Source organism: Schistocerca serialis, chromosome 1, assembly GCF_023864345.2.
Source record: "Schistocerca serialis cubense isolate TAMUIC-IGC-003099 chromosome 1, iqSchSeri2.2, whole genome shotgun sequence".
NCBI classification, from domain to species: Eukaryota; Metazoa; Arthropoda; class Insecta; order Orthoptera; family Acrididae; genus Schistocerca; species Schistocerca serialis.
Genome location: NC_064638.1, coordinates 368,043,484 through 368,059,236, shown reverse-complemented (window position 1 = coordinate 368,059,236; position 15,753 = coordinate 368,043,484). Strand labels below are relative to the sequence as shown.

The 15,753-nt window shown below is 43.1% G+C and overlaps 1 pseudogene; it reads right to left on the bottom strand.

Moving 5' to 3' along the window:
• Nucleotides 1-584: 584 nt before the first annotated feature.
• On the bottom strand, nt 585-761 carry LOC126424153 (U2 spliceosomal RNA; annotated as a pseudogene).
• Between the last annotated feature and the right edge of the window lie 14,992 nt (nt 762-15,753).

Genomic DNA, 15,753 nt, shown 5'->3' with positions numbered 1-15,753 from the left:
GCCGCCAGGTAGGTTTGGGATAGGACTGGGATAGAGTTCGTAGGTGGATCCACCACTTGATATGTCAGGGATATGGCTTCCGTTCCTATTTCACTCGCAAACACAGCGAGGGAAAAATATTGTCTATGTATCTCCACATGAGCGCTAATTTATCTTATCTTACTCTCATGTTCCTTACGCAAAATGCATGTTCTCAGCAGTAGAAACCTTCTGCAGTCAGTTTCAAATGTCAGTTCTTTAAATTTTATTAACAGTGTTCTTCGAAAAGAACATCGTCTTCCCTGCAGGGATTCCCATTTTAATTAATTAGTCGATCAACTTGATATCAGTGATGTGCTGCCAGGTGGGTGGAAGCGAGGGCCAGAGCACCACGGATATGATTCGTAAGTTGGAGCGGTAATCAGGTGTTTATCGCTCTTTTAACGAAATTTCCATCTCCCACCTACACAGGGGGGATAACTATCCTAGTAAAATCAGCTGTATTACCAAATTGATAAAGTGATATGTAGTATGGACCCTATATTTACAACTTTTCTGTGCTGCTGCCTTAAGAGACTTAGTATGTTTTGAAGTACTTGGTCACTGAAAGAGAGTATGAAACTGAGGAGGCATCCTGTAACAGAGGTAGAGCATGCGCTTGCCATTCTGTAATGAGGGAAAAATGACTTCAGTAGTCTAATCCTGTGATACAGGCTACACCAGATATTAAGCTGATGAGAACAGATATATTTTTATCTGATAAGGGAATACTTAGAGGAAATATAGCTTATGCAAACAGTTGTACACGACTTTCACAAGTACCGATACTTCAGTGATGCGAAAACGTATGTATGCTCCCAATTTCTTCTGTCCTCGAAAATAACGTACATGAAAGGGAGGGCTGGAAATATTTTCCATAGAAAATTATGTCTGGTCATAAGGTTAGTGTAGATTTACATGGGAGCCGGCCGGTGTGACCGAGCGGTTCTAGGCGCTTCAGTCTGGAACCGCGCGACCGCTACGGTCGCAGGTTCGAATCCTGCCTCGGACATGGATGTGAGTGATGTCCTTAGGTCGGTTAGGTTAAAGTCGTTCTACGTTCTAGGGGACTGATGACCTCAGATGTTAAGTCCCATAGTGCTCAGAGCCATTTGAACCATTTACATGGGAAATTGATACTTCCAGATCTATAGTCATCACGGGGAGGTATTTCCGAGACTTTGCTCATTGTCGAATATCACCAGAGTGGTGCCACGACCATAATATTTAATTGTAATTACACTAATAGATATGTGGCTGGTTTCCTAGGACGAGTCCACTTGGTGTACAAGTGCATGGCGGAGGTAGCTGGTGGCCAGAACGAATGTACGTTTCCGGCTTAAGGCGCGAGCCACTGCTGTGCCTCCCAAACCCATCAGGTGAGATACAAGAATGCTGCTTAGCTAATCGTGCTGCCCTCTGGGCAGGAGAACAGCTGAATCAGTATGTGTTGGGCAGCCTTCACGATCGTGTGTGTTGCGAGTGCTCTCTGATTTTTATGTGGAAATTTGAGAAGAATCAATATGGCAAGTGTTTGTACTTGAAAATTATCCCCCCCCCCCCCCCCCCCCCCCCCGTGGAAACCGACTGGTGGTCTGCTTGGCAGTCATCTCACCGACCTCTGAGCATCTAGTATGGCTGGAGGTGTGCTTGTAAGCTTGTAATTGCCAGCGTGGCCAGCAAGGGTGCAGGTCTCTCCCGGCCAACGTGGGTCTAGCTACCTGACTTGATGAACAGCACACGCTTTGTGGTCACGAGTGTTGGAAGCTTTCTGGCAGATAATGCTTCCTACCACCCCTTATCTGTCACCACAACCGCACAATGCTTTGTTTGTGGATTAGCAAGAACTCTGGCCACATGAGCCAGCTCTATGTGCTAGACTCTCTCCCAAGCTGCGCACGCAGGAATACATGAGGTGAGTGGCATGATTGTGGTTCCCAAGGCACCTGCCCTGCTGTCAGTGTGAGGATGTCATCAGAAGATTTTTTTCGCCGAATATGGGCAGTGGTGGTGCAGGAGGATGATTGCGCGATCGCGCATTGGTGCATATAAGACAGCACATATATATTGCACATGCACTCTGTCTTCAGGCCACAAGTGGCCCATCGGGACCATCCGACCACCGCATCATCCTCAGAAGAGGATGCAGATAAGAGGGGCGTGTGGTCAGCAGATCACTCTCCCAGTCGGTATGATGTTTTTGTATTTTTTTCTATCAGAGCCGCTACTATTCGGTCGAGTAGCTCCTCAATTGCCATCACGAGACTGAGTGTACCCCGAAAAATGGCAATAGCGCATGGCAGCCCGGATGGTCACCCATCCAAATGCCGGCCACACCCGACAGCGCTTAACTTTGGTGATCTGACGGGAACCGGTGTATCCATTGCGGCAAGGCCATTGCCCATATATTGCACGTGGTCAATCAATTTGATGAGGTACGTCCCTCCAAATATGCAGGTGATCAATCAAAGGTGACTCAATATTTCTGGGGAACTGATGGGCTGTCGAGCTGATGAAATCAGGATTTTGACCCAACTCTACCAGTATCCACTAATTGGATGTGAGGTGATGTCAAAAGAGTGGAGGTACTGCAACACAGTTATTCCCAACCACAGAGGAGCCTTGTCTCCATCAAACTGGTTAAATAAAGACTACGTAGCAGTATATTATTGACATTGATTGAATTTTTGTGTTGTGAGATACTTCCTTCCCAGCGCAGACTGAGTCTTTTTCGTGCCAATTTACAGGTGGGGGAGGGGGGTAGTGTAGTAGGGGAGGACTTGGAGATTTCCAAGGAGGGGGAAAAGTGGATCAGAACTTAACAAATGCTCTCTCATCACAATGGGATGGGGGAGGGGGAGGGAGAAGGGATTGGGGTGGCGGTTTTCTCTGAAAGACTGATTATCCGCTTCAGGTAATAAATCAATCCCTCATGAGCTCGTAATCACATATCAGAACAATAGATTCATGGGAGAGGGAGGGGGGTTTAATTGATCAATTTCGTTAATTAGCATATCAATTTGACATCAAAACTGAAAGGCCATACCCGAACTTTCCTTTTCTGATTTCTTACTTCGCAGAGTGAACGACAACTGACCGAAGAGGAAGTCCCGAGATCTATACCTATGGAGGACATCATTGCAAACACCGAAGCGGCCATTCGGACCCTTCCTTGTGAAAGAGCAGAGGAAACACACACTGAAACAGCCAGGATATTGCGTCGAGCAAAATCACCAGCTTGCAACCAGAAGAAAGAGGAGGTACAACCTATTAAGACTCTTAACGCCGACAAGAGTATATTGGTACTGCCTGCCGATAATGGAACTGCGACCGTCGTAATGAAGACCGAAGATTATGAGCGAAAGATCCGAGACCTATATCATCCGGCGACGTAGCGAAAACTAAACGCAGATGTCACACGTAATACGAATCGGTTGATTGATCAAGGCGTCTTCTCTGCCAGTGGTCATACAGAGAAAACTGCGCAACACAGCAGCCCTACCACCTCGGCTGTATGGATTACCTAGGCTCCATAAGAACAACTTTCCACTAAGACCCATTGTTAGCGCGCCTGGCTCACCGACGTATAAACTGGCAAAACACTTGGTCTCTCTGCTCCAGCTGCACGTGGGGAAGACCGACACTTACATAAAGGACTCAGGACATTTCATTGAGAAGCTGAATAAACTGAAACTTCCACCAAACGACATCCTGGTCAGCTTAGATATTGTTTCTTTGTTTACGAAAGTGCCACTCAGTGACGCTCTGGAGGACATCGGTTCCATTTTCCCGCAAGACATCATAAAGCCCTTTCATGCAAGTCTCACCACGAGCTGTTTCACATGGAATGGCAATTTCTACGAACAGCTGGAAGGCATCGCCATGGATAGTCCTCTCAGTCTAGCGGTGGCCAACTTCTTCATGGAACATTTCGAAGCATAGTCACTGGACTTAGCGACTTATAAATCTAAGATGTGGTACAGATACGTCGATGATACTTTCGTTGTGTGGAGAAATGGCGAAGAACAGCTCGGTGACTTCATAAGACACTTGAACAGCCCCCATGCCAACATAAAATTTACCATGGAAGTAGAAAAGGACAAAAAACTGCCATTTCTAGACGTGCTGGTCACAAGGGATGGCGAACACCTGGGGGGACATAGCGTGTGTAGAAAACCGACACACACGGACCGATACCTGCACAAACTATCAAACCACCACCCTAGCCAGAAAAGAGGCATGATTAATACGCTCGTAATGCGAGCAGGCTGAATATGTGAGCCGCAGCACAACAGACGTGAAATGCAGCACCTGGGAAGTGTTCTGAGAAGCAATGGGTACTACACAAATTATATTAGAAGTGTAACAGAGCCGAACACTCTGCGGAGTAAGAAATCAGAAAAAGAAAGGTCGGGTACATCCTTTCTGCCATACGTTCCCAGAATGACGTACAGAATTGGCCGTATATTGCGCAAACACAGCGTAAAGACGATTTTCAAACCGACAAGGAATATCAAAGAGTGTCTTAGATCGGCAAAGAAGAAAAGGGACCCACTTGCAGTGTAGGGAATATACCGCATGCCATGCACATGCGGAAAAGTTTATGTCGGAATGACTGGACGATCAATCAACACCAGGATCAAAGAACATAAGCGACGTTGCAGTTTGGGGCAGGTGGAGAAAGAGGAAAGCCTTAAGGTAAACGGATCCTGGCTTCCCGTACTGCAGCGAACGACCGTCGCAGGTAGCTAGAGGAGAACCGCACTGGAAATGACCGCGGAGAAGCCCTCGGACGTGGGCGCGCCTGGTACATATAGTCTGCGGTCGCGAGCTCGGGTCCAGTTCATGACCGGTAATGGAGGGTGAAGTTTTGACAATGCCAGCCACTCGTGCTGGCCAAACGTCAGTAAAATCATCAGACGAACGTCGGCCGAAGAACCCGACACAGAAGCCAATAGGCAATTCGTCAACAAGTGGCCACGAAAGCCTTAACAATAAATGGTGAAACATTTAACGACTAGCTTATGTTTTCTGACAACAGACATTCCCTCACTTTCAAGGACCTATGCACTGTCATAGACTGCAAGAGTTTTAAGATGTTCATACAACAACTTTCATACATCTTCGAAGAATGAGAAGAAGAAGATACCGATTTTAAATTAATTATCCTTTTTGTAACTTTAGTTCCAACATTATACAAAGTCCCTTACTCTTGTTCATTTTATGACTCACTTAGACATATATGTTTCATATCACTTTAGGTCATTTTATCGGTTTTTCAGGCGATTTTAGTAATACCTTTCCCAAGTATTTCAGGTCATAATAGTCCCTGCCATGAGATTATAGCTCCTTTTTCATATTCGGAAAGTAAATGAATTCTGACTAGGATAGCTGCCCCCACTGGTCCACACTTGAGGGTTGTCCCTGGGTCTGTCGCCACCATTAGGTGTCAATAACGAATGCCAGCTGTTCACATTCAATTCAAATAGTTGAATAAAGGAAGACATTTTTCACATACTTGGAAGGGTAGCCATCTACAACCACCAAAGTGGCAGAAGCACTTGACATTTCTCATGCTAATATGTGGAGAGTTATCTGTGAGCAAGAGCTACATCCATACAGCTACAGAAGGTCCAGACAATAATTGTGATCCCATGACAATCACAGTTTGCACAGTAGTACCTACAGCATACTCCAGCACAATTCCCGACTATGCTCCATTTTCACCTGAAACGGCATACTGGACTAGCATAACACTCGCATTTGGATAGGCGAAAATCTGGCTGGAAGTTACCAATCCATGGACGGTGTGAACTTTGGGATGGGATAATTTGTGATCAAATCATTGGGCCGCATCTAAAGCCAACCAGACTAACAAGACCGATCAACCTCATTTTGCTCAGAGATGATCTTTCTACTCTAATGGATGAGATGCTAGAATGGATTCATCAGACAATGTGGCTGCAAAAGACAGAGATACAGCTCATTTTAATGGAAAGATCTGGCGCCACCTTGGACGCCACACACTCAGATCAGTGGACTGGTAACGGCCGACTTGTCCATGACCATGACAGTCACCAGAACTCAAACCAGTATCTTTTGTGGGGTACTATGGAGGAAAACAAAATTAATTTTTAAGTGTAGTTGCAAGATTAGGACTAAAAATTATATTTCATTAAAATTAACGCCAGTCATGTGTACATGTACCATGAACTAATTCCACATTATTCAATAAAACAATCATTCAAACGATGAACAGAACATGTAAATAACTATGATATATACTACTCCTGTAACATCAAAGGAAGAGTTTATTACATGAATCCACACTGAGACTGAAATACTGAAGGTACAGCTGCACTTATTTTATCATGTGCCCCTGTCCCTATCCCACCTACACATACTCTGCAGTCAAGTTGGAGGTCTCTGAACCCCTATGTAACATACTGCACGGTGACACTCTTGTTGGGTTTATTACCGAAATGTTAAACACCAACGTATCACCACATTTGAGCCACTGCTAATGTTGTCGCCCCACAGCATCCACACCATGAATTTCAGGTTTGGGTCCTGAAAATGATCAGTTTAGCATCCTGCTCAATATACTACGCATTCCACAGGTGCAGTCTGCGCTTTCATTTTACAGAGTCAAGAATTGCTGATTCTACCGTTTTCAAACTTCGATGCCCATAGTGCCAAAACAAATTATTTCTGAGCTTTGGTTCACTGTCGAAAAATTACGTTTTTTATTTGCCTTGTGCACCCACATGTCTAAAAATGTAGGGGTACTTATTTTTTAGCTCTGCCTCCCCTGATCAGATCTGCTATACAATTCAGGATTAGTCATATTAGCGATTGAGGCTAATTAACTCTGCAACTAATAATTGGGGATAATAAAGCCCGTAACTAAGAAGCGAAGTGTGACAGTTTTATGGTTTCATTTCCCACACCAGTAAGCCAAACAGTACGAGTGCCAGTCCTGTTTGACGTTCTGTTGAGTTTATGTAGTGACGTGTGATTCTGTACATGGGTGAAACCTGAAGGACAGTAGAATAATGTATTTAAGGCCATGAATACAACACGTTTAAAAATTATGTGGGGGAGCAACTGGAAAACTGTGACCACGGTACAGATCTAAACAGAACAGATGTGGAAGTTTGGAAAACAGTAAATAAAAAGAGCATAACTTCAATAGAGGTTTTTAGATTCGTTACTTCCAGGTCTACAGGAAGTACCTAGCAGATTGGAGCACGCTAAAAATACAGTGGCCAATCACATTAATGTGACCACCCACCAAAAGACTAAATACCCACACTTTGCAGAGTGAACCACTGTGATACGGGTTGTAATGGAACCGTTGGGGTTTTGGAGGGTACCGACAGGGACGTGAAGCCATCGTGGCCACTGTGCCATTGCCAGCTGTGCTAGGTTTCTTAGTAGATAATCCATGGCATGGACAACGCTATCAAGGTGAGCCCACAAAAAAATGGTTCAAATGCCTCTCAGCACTATGGGATTTAACATCTGAGGTCATCAGTTCCCTAGACATAGAACTACTTAAACCTAACTAACCTAAGTACAAGCACACACATCCATGCCCGAGGCAGGATTCGAACCTGTGACCGTAGCAGCAGCGCGGTTCCGGACTGAAGCGCCTAGAACCGGCCGGCTGTGATCCCACACTGTCCTAGGTTTCTTGGCACAGGATCCATAGCATTAACAACCCGATCGAAGTGATCCACAGATTCTCGATTTGGTTTAAATCCACGGAGTTTGGTGGCGAGGGAAGTACTATATTCATCCTGCTGCTCTTCAAACCACACACGTACACTAAAGAGCTGTGTGGTACATGGCTTTGTCCTGCTGGTAAATGCCACTGTACCAAGGAAAAGAATGCATATAAGGTTGGACATGATCCTCAAGGACAGACGCATTTTTTGTTGATCCACTGAGACTTTCAGAATGACGAGGTCACACTGAGAATGCCATAAAAACATTCCCCAGACCATAACATTTCCTTCTCCAACCTGGACCCTTCTGACGACTGTTGTAAGGTGTTTGCTCCCAGACATTTCAGGCCGTGCACGTCAACGGCCGTCTTGACCAATGGATTCATCTGAATAGGCCACCTGTCACCATTCAACGGACATCCAGTTGGAGTACTTCCGTGTAAATTCCAGCCTTTGTCGTCAATGAACAATAGTCAGTGTGGATGCATGAACCAGGTGCCTGCTGTCGAGGCCCATAAGCAGCTAAGTTCGCTGTACAGTTGTTGTGGAGACATTGCTGGTAGGCCCTTGTCAGACTTGGGAGGCCAGCTACTCAACAACAGTATGTCTATTCGTCCGTACACGTGTTCGCAGCCCTTGTCATACATGGTCCGTAGTCACGGTGTATACTTGGACATATAAAAAAAATTCCCAATTAAAAATGCAGTTTTTTTCTGGTGAAAATACGCTGTTTCCGTTTTAAATGACGGTATACTTTCCCTCGGAACTGTAAAAGTTATCAACCCTTTGAATGGTTAAGATTTTATACAATGGCGTAGAACTTTCCGGCACTTCAGGAAAAAACGCGTTTTTGAAAGATCTTTGATGTCAGCAACATGTACTCTACGTATTTTCGTACTTAGTTACGCTGCATGTTTCCGCATTACGAAAGTATAAATTCAAATTCGACCAAACACAGCACGTTCGTTTCCGAAGCATTGAAATCGAGATTGCGATGCCATTTTGTAAGCCAAGCATAGCTTATGTCAAGTGATCTCGACAGCCAATGACAGCAGATATTTACAGCATATGGCACGTGAAGTAGCCACCCCATAGTAATATCATTGCTAAGAGCGCGAACACACAGATAGGAAATGTTAATGGTTTAAATTAATATACATAACTTAGCTACAAGAAAAACTAAGCTCTCACGGATCATATTGGTCTCGAAGATCAATAAGCTACAAGAAAATCTAAGTTTTCACTTATGATATTGGTCTTCTTTGCGTGTGTTACGCTTTAAGGTACATCACTCAAATGTGCCAGTAAAACTTTAGTAATGACATAAAGGTCTGGCTTTCTGGGCTCAAAATTCTTCCACGTGGCTTGTCCTCAAAGTGTTAACCTCTAAATGATAGTCAAACACTATGTGGTTTAAGAAATTCATCGCATTTTCTCACGCGTTACAGAGTTCATCTTGTGTAAAAGGAAAATTGCTTTGATAGTAACGCTTTTCAAACCACCATTCGTAGTATTTTCCTGCTACCTGTTAGAAGTAGGTTCGTTTCAGCAGTTTCCACAGAGCGCCAGAAAACAGGCGTTACAGAGCGTGCGGAGCTACAATGATGTAGGAAGCATTCAGAGATCTTACATTACGTCATAAAACAGGATGGTCCAACAGCATCGGAATTTCGTAAACAATAATTCGGCTTAAAGTGCACATTCGTATGTCCAGATTCACAATGAAGTGTCCCAAACTGTTATTAAGCTTTTCAGTGTAGTTTTCGGGTTGTAAATTTTCTTGGTATGCCACTACTGTATTATCTCATGTTTGATTCTTTATTGTGGCATAATGTGTATGTGCCTGAAGCTGAAAACGTGCACTTGAAATTCAGAGAACAGTTGAAACTACCCAATAGTGTGGAATGAAACACTTCGTTTCAAATAAATTGAAATGACTAATAAAAGTCAAATTTCTTTAGCAAACCAATAAAAAGTCGGATTGGCCTTTATATTTAACCATATGTTTTGCCTTGAAAGCTGGACTGTGTATTTGAGATACAAATAGAGCAGCTGGGTGTTTTCAGTAGTTTATTAATAATCTATTACAGTGTTACACATAATGCAAAACGAAACTACGACAATTTGTACTGTCTTCTCTGTATATGTTCAATATCCCATGTTAGTTCAATTTGGTATGGGTCCGATACCACTGAGCAATGTTCTAAGATGGGTCGCACGAGAGTTTTGCAAGGAATATCCTTTGTAGGCTGACTGCATTTCTCTAGTATGCATTTCGCAAGTATTATAAAACTAGCGACTGGATGCCTTCCGCCTTCTATATTCCCGACATGGAAGCAGGGTGATCAATAAACTCAGACAAATAATAGCGTGTAAAACACGAATGATAATGTCTCAACACATAATGCAAAAGAAGACAGAAGACTGGAAAAAAGCCTTCTCACAAGAAAGGGAGACACTATCTGAAGCACTGAATTTAATTCGGCACAAAGACTACCGAAAGGGTGGAATAAATTACACTGGGTTTTCATTATAACATGAAGAAATGAAGACCTGGCTTAGTAGGGTGGGGACGACAGATTTTCTTTAAAAATCAAATTTTTAACAAACATAGTACATTGCACCTTCATCGCCGCTCTACTTCAGAACGTCTTTACACTAACAGTTAGTGAAGGAAGGGTTTACTGTACTGCCGACGTCAGTGTTATCATAAATTGGAAAAAAATCATGACGAAACAACAACTCGGTCGTTCCTTTTTCGAAGAACCTGCACAGAATTTGCCCTAACCGGTTTAGACTTGTAGACTGGGGACAAGCTCAAGACTCGGCGGAATGGCCCAATAGACTGAGGTGTGACTTGGGTTGCCACGTCCAAAAACAGAGCAGTCGGATTGGCCTTTATATTTATCCATATGTTTTGCCTCGAAAGCTGGACTGTGTATTTGAGATACAAATAGAGCAGCTGGGTGTTTTCAGCAGTTTATTAATAATCTATTACAGTCAGTTTTTTTGTTAGATCAACCTTAAACTTAAAAAAAGCAATCAGTAAACTGTTGTTGTTGTGGTCTTCAGTCCTGAGACTGGTTTGATGCAGCTCTCCATGCTACTCTATCCTGTGCAAGCTTCTTCATCTCCCAGTACCTACTGCAACCTACATCCTTCTGAATCTGCTTAGTGTATTCATCTCTTGGTCTCCCTCTACGATTTTTACCCTCCAATACTAAATTGGTGATCCCTTGATGCCTCAGAACATGTCCTACCAACCGATCCCTTCTTCTGGTCAAGTTGTGCCACAAACTCCTCTTCTCCCCAATCCTATTCAGTACCTCCTCATTAGTTATGTGATCTACCCATCTAATCTTCAGCATTCTTCTGTAGCACCACATTTCGAAAGCTTCTATTCTCTTCTTGTCCAAACTACTTACCGTCCATGTTTCACTTCCATACATGGCTACGCTCCATACAAATACTTTCAGAAATGACTTCCTGACACTTAAATCTATACTCGATGTTAACAAATGTCTCTTCTTCAGAAACGCTTTCCTTGCCATTGCCAGTCTACATTTTATATCCTCTCTACTTCGACCATCATCAGTTATTTTGCTCCCCAAATAGCAAAACTCCTTTACTACTTTAAGTGTCTCATTTCCTAATCTAATACCCTCAACATCACCCGACTTAATTCCATAGCCTTATAATTTGGCAATTAATGATAGCAATTAAGTACTCAGTCTTCTTAAATGCTTAGCTTTCTCCCTTAGACAACACTGGGTAACAATGAAGAAATGGTACAAGTTGTTTTTACTGATTCTGAATAATTGTGATGTACTGAGTTCAGAAATGGCACTGGTTTTGGTCATTCTGGTCAGGCTTTTGAGTTATTGACTTTTCGTGTATTATGACACATATAGCACAAACCTGAGCAAATATTAATTTATTATTCCACAATTTACATTGTTATATATTAACTCATTTTTTTTATTTGCAGGTCAATGCAATGGCTTCAGCATGCGGACATTGCAAAAATAATCCCGATATACTCTGCTATATCTGTGGGGAATACACCCTGGTTACTAAGAGGAATGCAGACACAAGTTCCATAAAGCGTGCATGCTTAACTAGTTTATTTTGGTATGCCGACTGGTGACCAGCAAAAACTTTGGCACCACACATGGTATGCAAGACATGCACCAAGTATCTGCGTCAGCGGATCAAGGGCAAGAAGAGTTCACTGAAATTTGAAATTCCCATGGTGTGGAAGGAGCTGACAAAGCATGCTACAGACTTGATACTTCTGCACTGCTGATGTAACCTGGATCACTAGAAGAATCGGAACAACCGCACGTATCCTAATCTTGCATCGGCACATCGTCCTACAACTCAATGCGAGGAAATTCCAGTAGGAACCACTTTTTAGAGAACTTTCTGACATTAATGACGACGATGTGAAGACGTGAAGAAAGAGAAGAAGAAGATTATTGTTCGAATCACTTTCTATCGCAACAGACTTAAAGAGTTCCTCAACTTTCATTCGGAAGAAAAGGACTTGGTGTACTGCACAAATATGGATGGGCTAGTGCACAAGTTAGGAGTGCCTAAGTATGAACCGAACGATTGGAGATTATTCCTCGACAGCAGCAAGCCATCTCTGAAATGCGTATCGCTGCACGATGCTTACACTGCAGGAGAAGTACCAAGCGGTAGAGCATGTGTTGGAGAAAATTTGTTACTATGTATCAGCATGGGTGGTTGATTTGTGAAGACCTGAAGACGATGAACATTCTGTTGGGACAACAATCGGAATACACCAGGTACCCATGTTTTCTGTGCATGTGGGACAGAGCACAACGTTACCGAAAGGGCTAGGCTGTATGGAAGGATTTGGTGTTTGGCAGATCTCAGAATGTCAACAACAACCCTCAGGTAAAGAGAGATACGATACTCTCGCCACTGTGGCACATCGGGCTTGGCTTGATGAAACAGTTCACCAAAGCTCTGGATACAAATGGGGGAGGTTTCACTTGTGACAATTTTTTCCGGGAATGACCATGGAGAAGTTGAAAGGTGACATCTTCCGCATCCGATATATGCAATTCGAAAAGTCTATGAACAAATTGGAAATGTAAGCATGGACTGTTTTTGTTCTGGTGCTGAAAAACTCTCTGGGAAACAAGAAGACGACGAACTAGGTGGAACTTCTTACCAAAATGATGACCGCTTTCAGACAGCTTGGATACAACAGGAGTGTGAAAATGTATTGCTTATTCTGACATACAGATTGGTTTGCCGCGAATGTAGGGCTATGAACGACGAGCAGGGCGAGCGATACCGTCACGAGATGAAAGAGATGGAGACCAAGTATGTGGGACGCTAGGATGTAGCCACGCTGGCTGATTACTGTTGGACTTTGATGAGAGACATCCCTGCTGCTGATATATTCTAGATGTTCCAGAGAAAGTAAACGCAAGTCCTGAAGTTTGAACACTGATGGCTTCGCATGCAATTGAAGTGTACTAATCTCTGCTACACAATATACGCCGTTAAATCTTGTTTAATTGTATTTACTTAATAACTTGAATATCTCATATTGTCTTTTTTGTGTTTGTAAAAAGATTTTTCCTCTGAAGAAGCGAATTTTGAGAAAAAATAGTAACAAAGTAGATAGTCAGGTCACAAAATTCAACACATGTCGTTGAAAGCCCGCAGTTTTTTGAAAGCGAAACAGCACAAAAACCTGGAATGATGAAGTAAAACGGATGTCATTTTCGAAATCAGGGTTGCAAAATTGTTCAGAATATGGTTCTAAAATTTAAACAACTTTTGGAAGCTTTATGTTTGTTATCCAGCGTAATATTACGTCGAAATAAACTCCATTAAACAAAATAAACAATTACGTATTCTTCTCGCACGTGAAACGAATAGAGTTTCAATAACTTCGCTTATTTAAATTAGACTTACAAAAAATAACGATAATCTGTAGTTAAGATTGATATTTCTCATTTGAACCCACTTTATCAAGAACGGGGCGGGTTGGCATCGCTGATCGTTACATTGCAATTGTGTGTTGGTTCGGCATATGAAGAAAAACATACGACACAGAGATATGAATAGCAATGGTTGGCATAAATATATATCCTTACGGTATATATCTTTACACTTTTTTCTCGCGCTATTTGTTTGTTTTGCGCATTCTTTTACGTCATCGTTAAAAATCCTAACAAAAGCCGGACTTGTATAAATTTAGCCGGACGATATCCTAAAACGCCAGACATGTCCGGCTAAAGCCACCTTACAACCCGAGGAGTGACCTCTCGACAGCAGTAGCATTCGTGAGATCTGGTAGCCCGTAACTTTAAACGACAAGCGAGAAAAAAAGCAGTCATTCCATCTAAGCTATATCATTCGGTTTGGCTGAGTAAACGAGAGATGTACTAAATACTTCTACTGCATACTGATAACAACGAAAAGGAAGTAATGGATCTTACATTTCAGGGTGTCCCAGAAAATTTAATGCAATGTCGAAATCTGAAATACACCTCGCATGAAATATTTCTATTTTTATCGTGTTTGCAAGTTAACCTGTGCAGCTGAGGTTAACAATGACAAAATGTTACTCATTTTCTGTGGGTGAAGACGTTTTTTCGTTAGAGAGCACAGCTTATGATTTTGTCGGCATAAATACATGGTGTTTCAAAAAGGGCTTTACAACTTCATGTGACTTCCATTGGTTATCCTGCACATATCGGCCGGCCGCGGTGGCCGTGCGGTTCTAGGCGCTTCAGTCCGGAACCGCGGGACTCCTACGGTCGCAGGTTCGAATCCTGCCTCGGGCATGGATGTGTGTGATGTTCTTAGGTTAGTTAGGTTTAAGTAGTTCTAAGTTCTAGGGGACTGATGACCTACGATGTTAAGTCCCGTAGTGCTCAGAGCCATTTGAACCTGCACACATCCCATCGGAAGTCAATTTCTTCCAAACTCGCTGCAGCATTGCAGGTGTAACTTCTTCAGTGGCGGCGTAAATTCTTGCTCTAAGTTCAGGAGAGAAGCCGGCACCAGGAGGTACAAACAAGATAGCCTTGATGAATCCCCATTAAAAAAAAAAAATAAAATAAAAAAATAAAAAAAAAATCGAGTGGTGTCAGGTCCGGGAACATGGGGGCCATGCAATTGGCACATCACAGCCAATCCATTGACCTGGGAAGCGGTCACTGTGAAAATTATGGACGTCAGCCAGGTATTGGGGTGGTGCACCATTTTGCATGAAGTAAACGTTTCGATCAGTGTCTTTTATTGCTTGTACGGTCGTCAATCTGTACGGTTTCAAATGCAAACGGTTTCTCAACACACGCCATACAGCCGTATGTGGGATTTGCAGTTCACGAGATGCACGTCGAGTCGATTTCGTTGGACTGTTGATAAATTGTTGTCTCACTTGCTCAGCGACGTCGTCAGATATGCTTGGGCGACATGATGATTTCCCATGTCTTTCCAAGCACACTGTTTCTACATAACATTCATGCCACTCAAAGTTGTACGCCTACTAAGAGGATCTTTGGCGTACTTAGTACGGAAATTACGCCAAACTGTTGTCGCCGACTTTGATTCTTCAAACTAAAACTCACAGCTAGCACGCTCGGGTCCAGTGAAGGCAGCCATCTTTAACGCAACTGCCGCTAGGGCTCCTTACGGTGCAATTCGGCTCTAGCGAACTACGCGAGACCAAACTTCAAGTATTTCCCTACAAATTAATCTCTGTAGGTACTATGAATTAATTATATGAATTTTCAAAGTTGTAAAGTGCTTCCTGAAACACCCTATACAGGGGTTGGGAGAAACAGAACAAATGCGTGCTTGAACATAAATGCAAATGCCAGCCAACCCTACTGACGGCCGCGAACGACACCTGTATGGTATCTCAGTACCTTGCAAGCACCAGTCATAGAAGTGTTCCGTATAGTTCCGAGTGCATTACGTCGGAGCTAAGTGAATTCGAACGCGGGGAAGT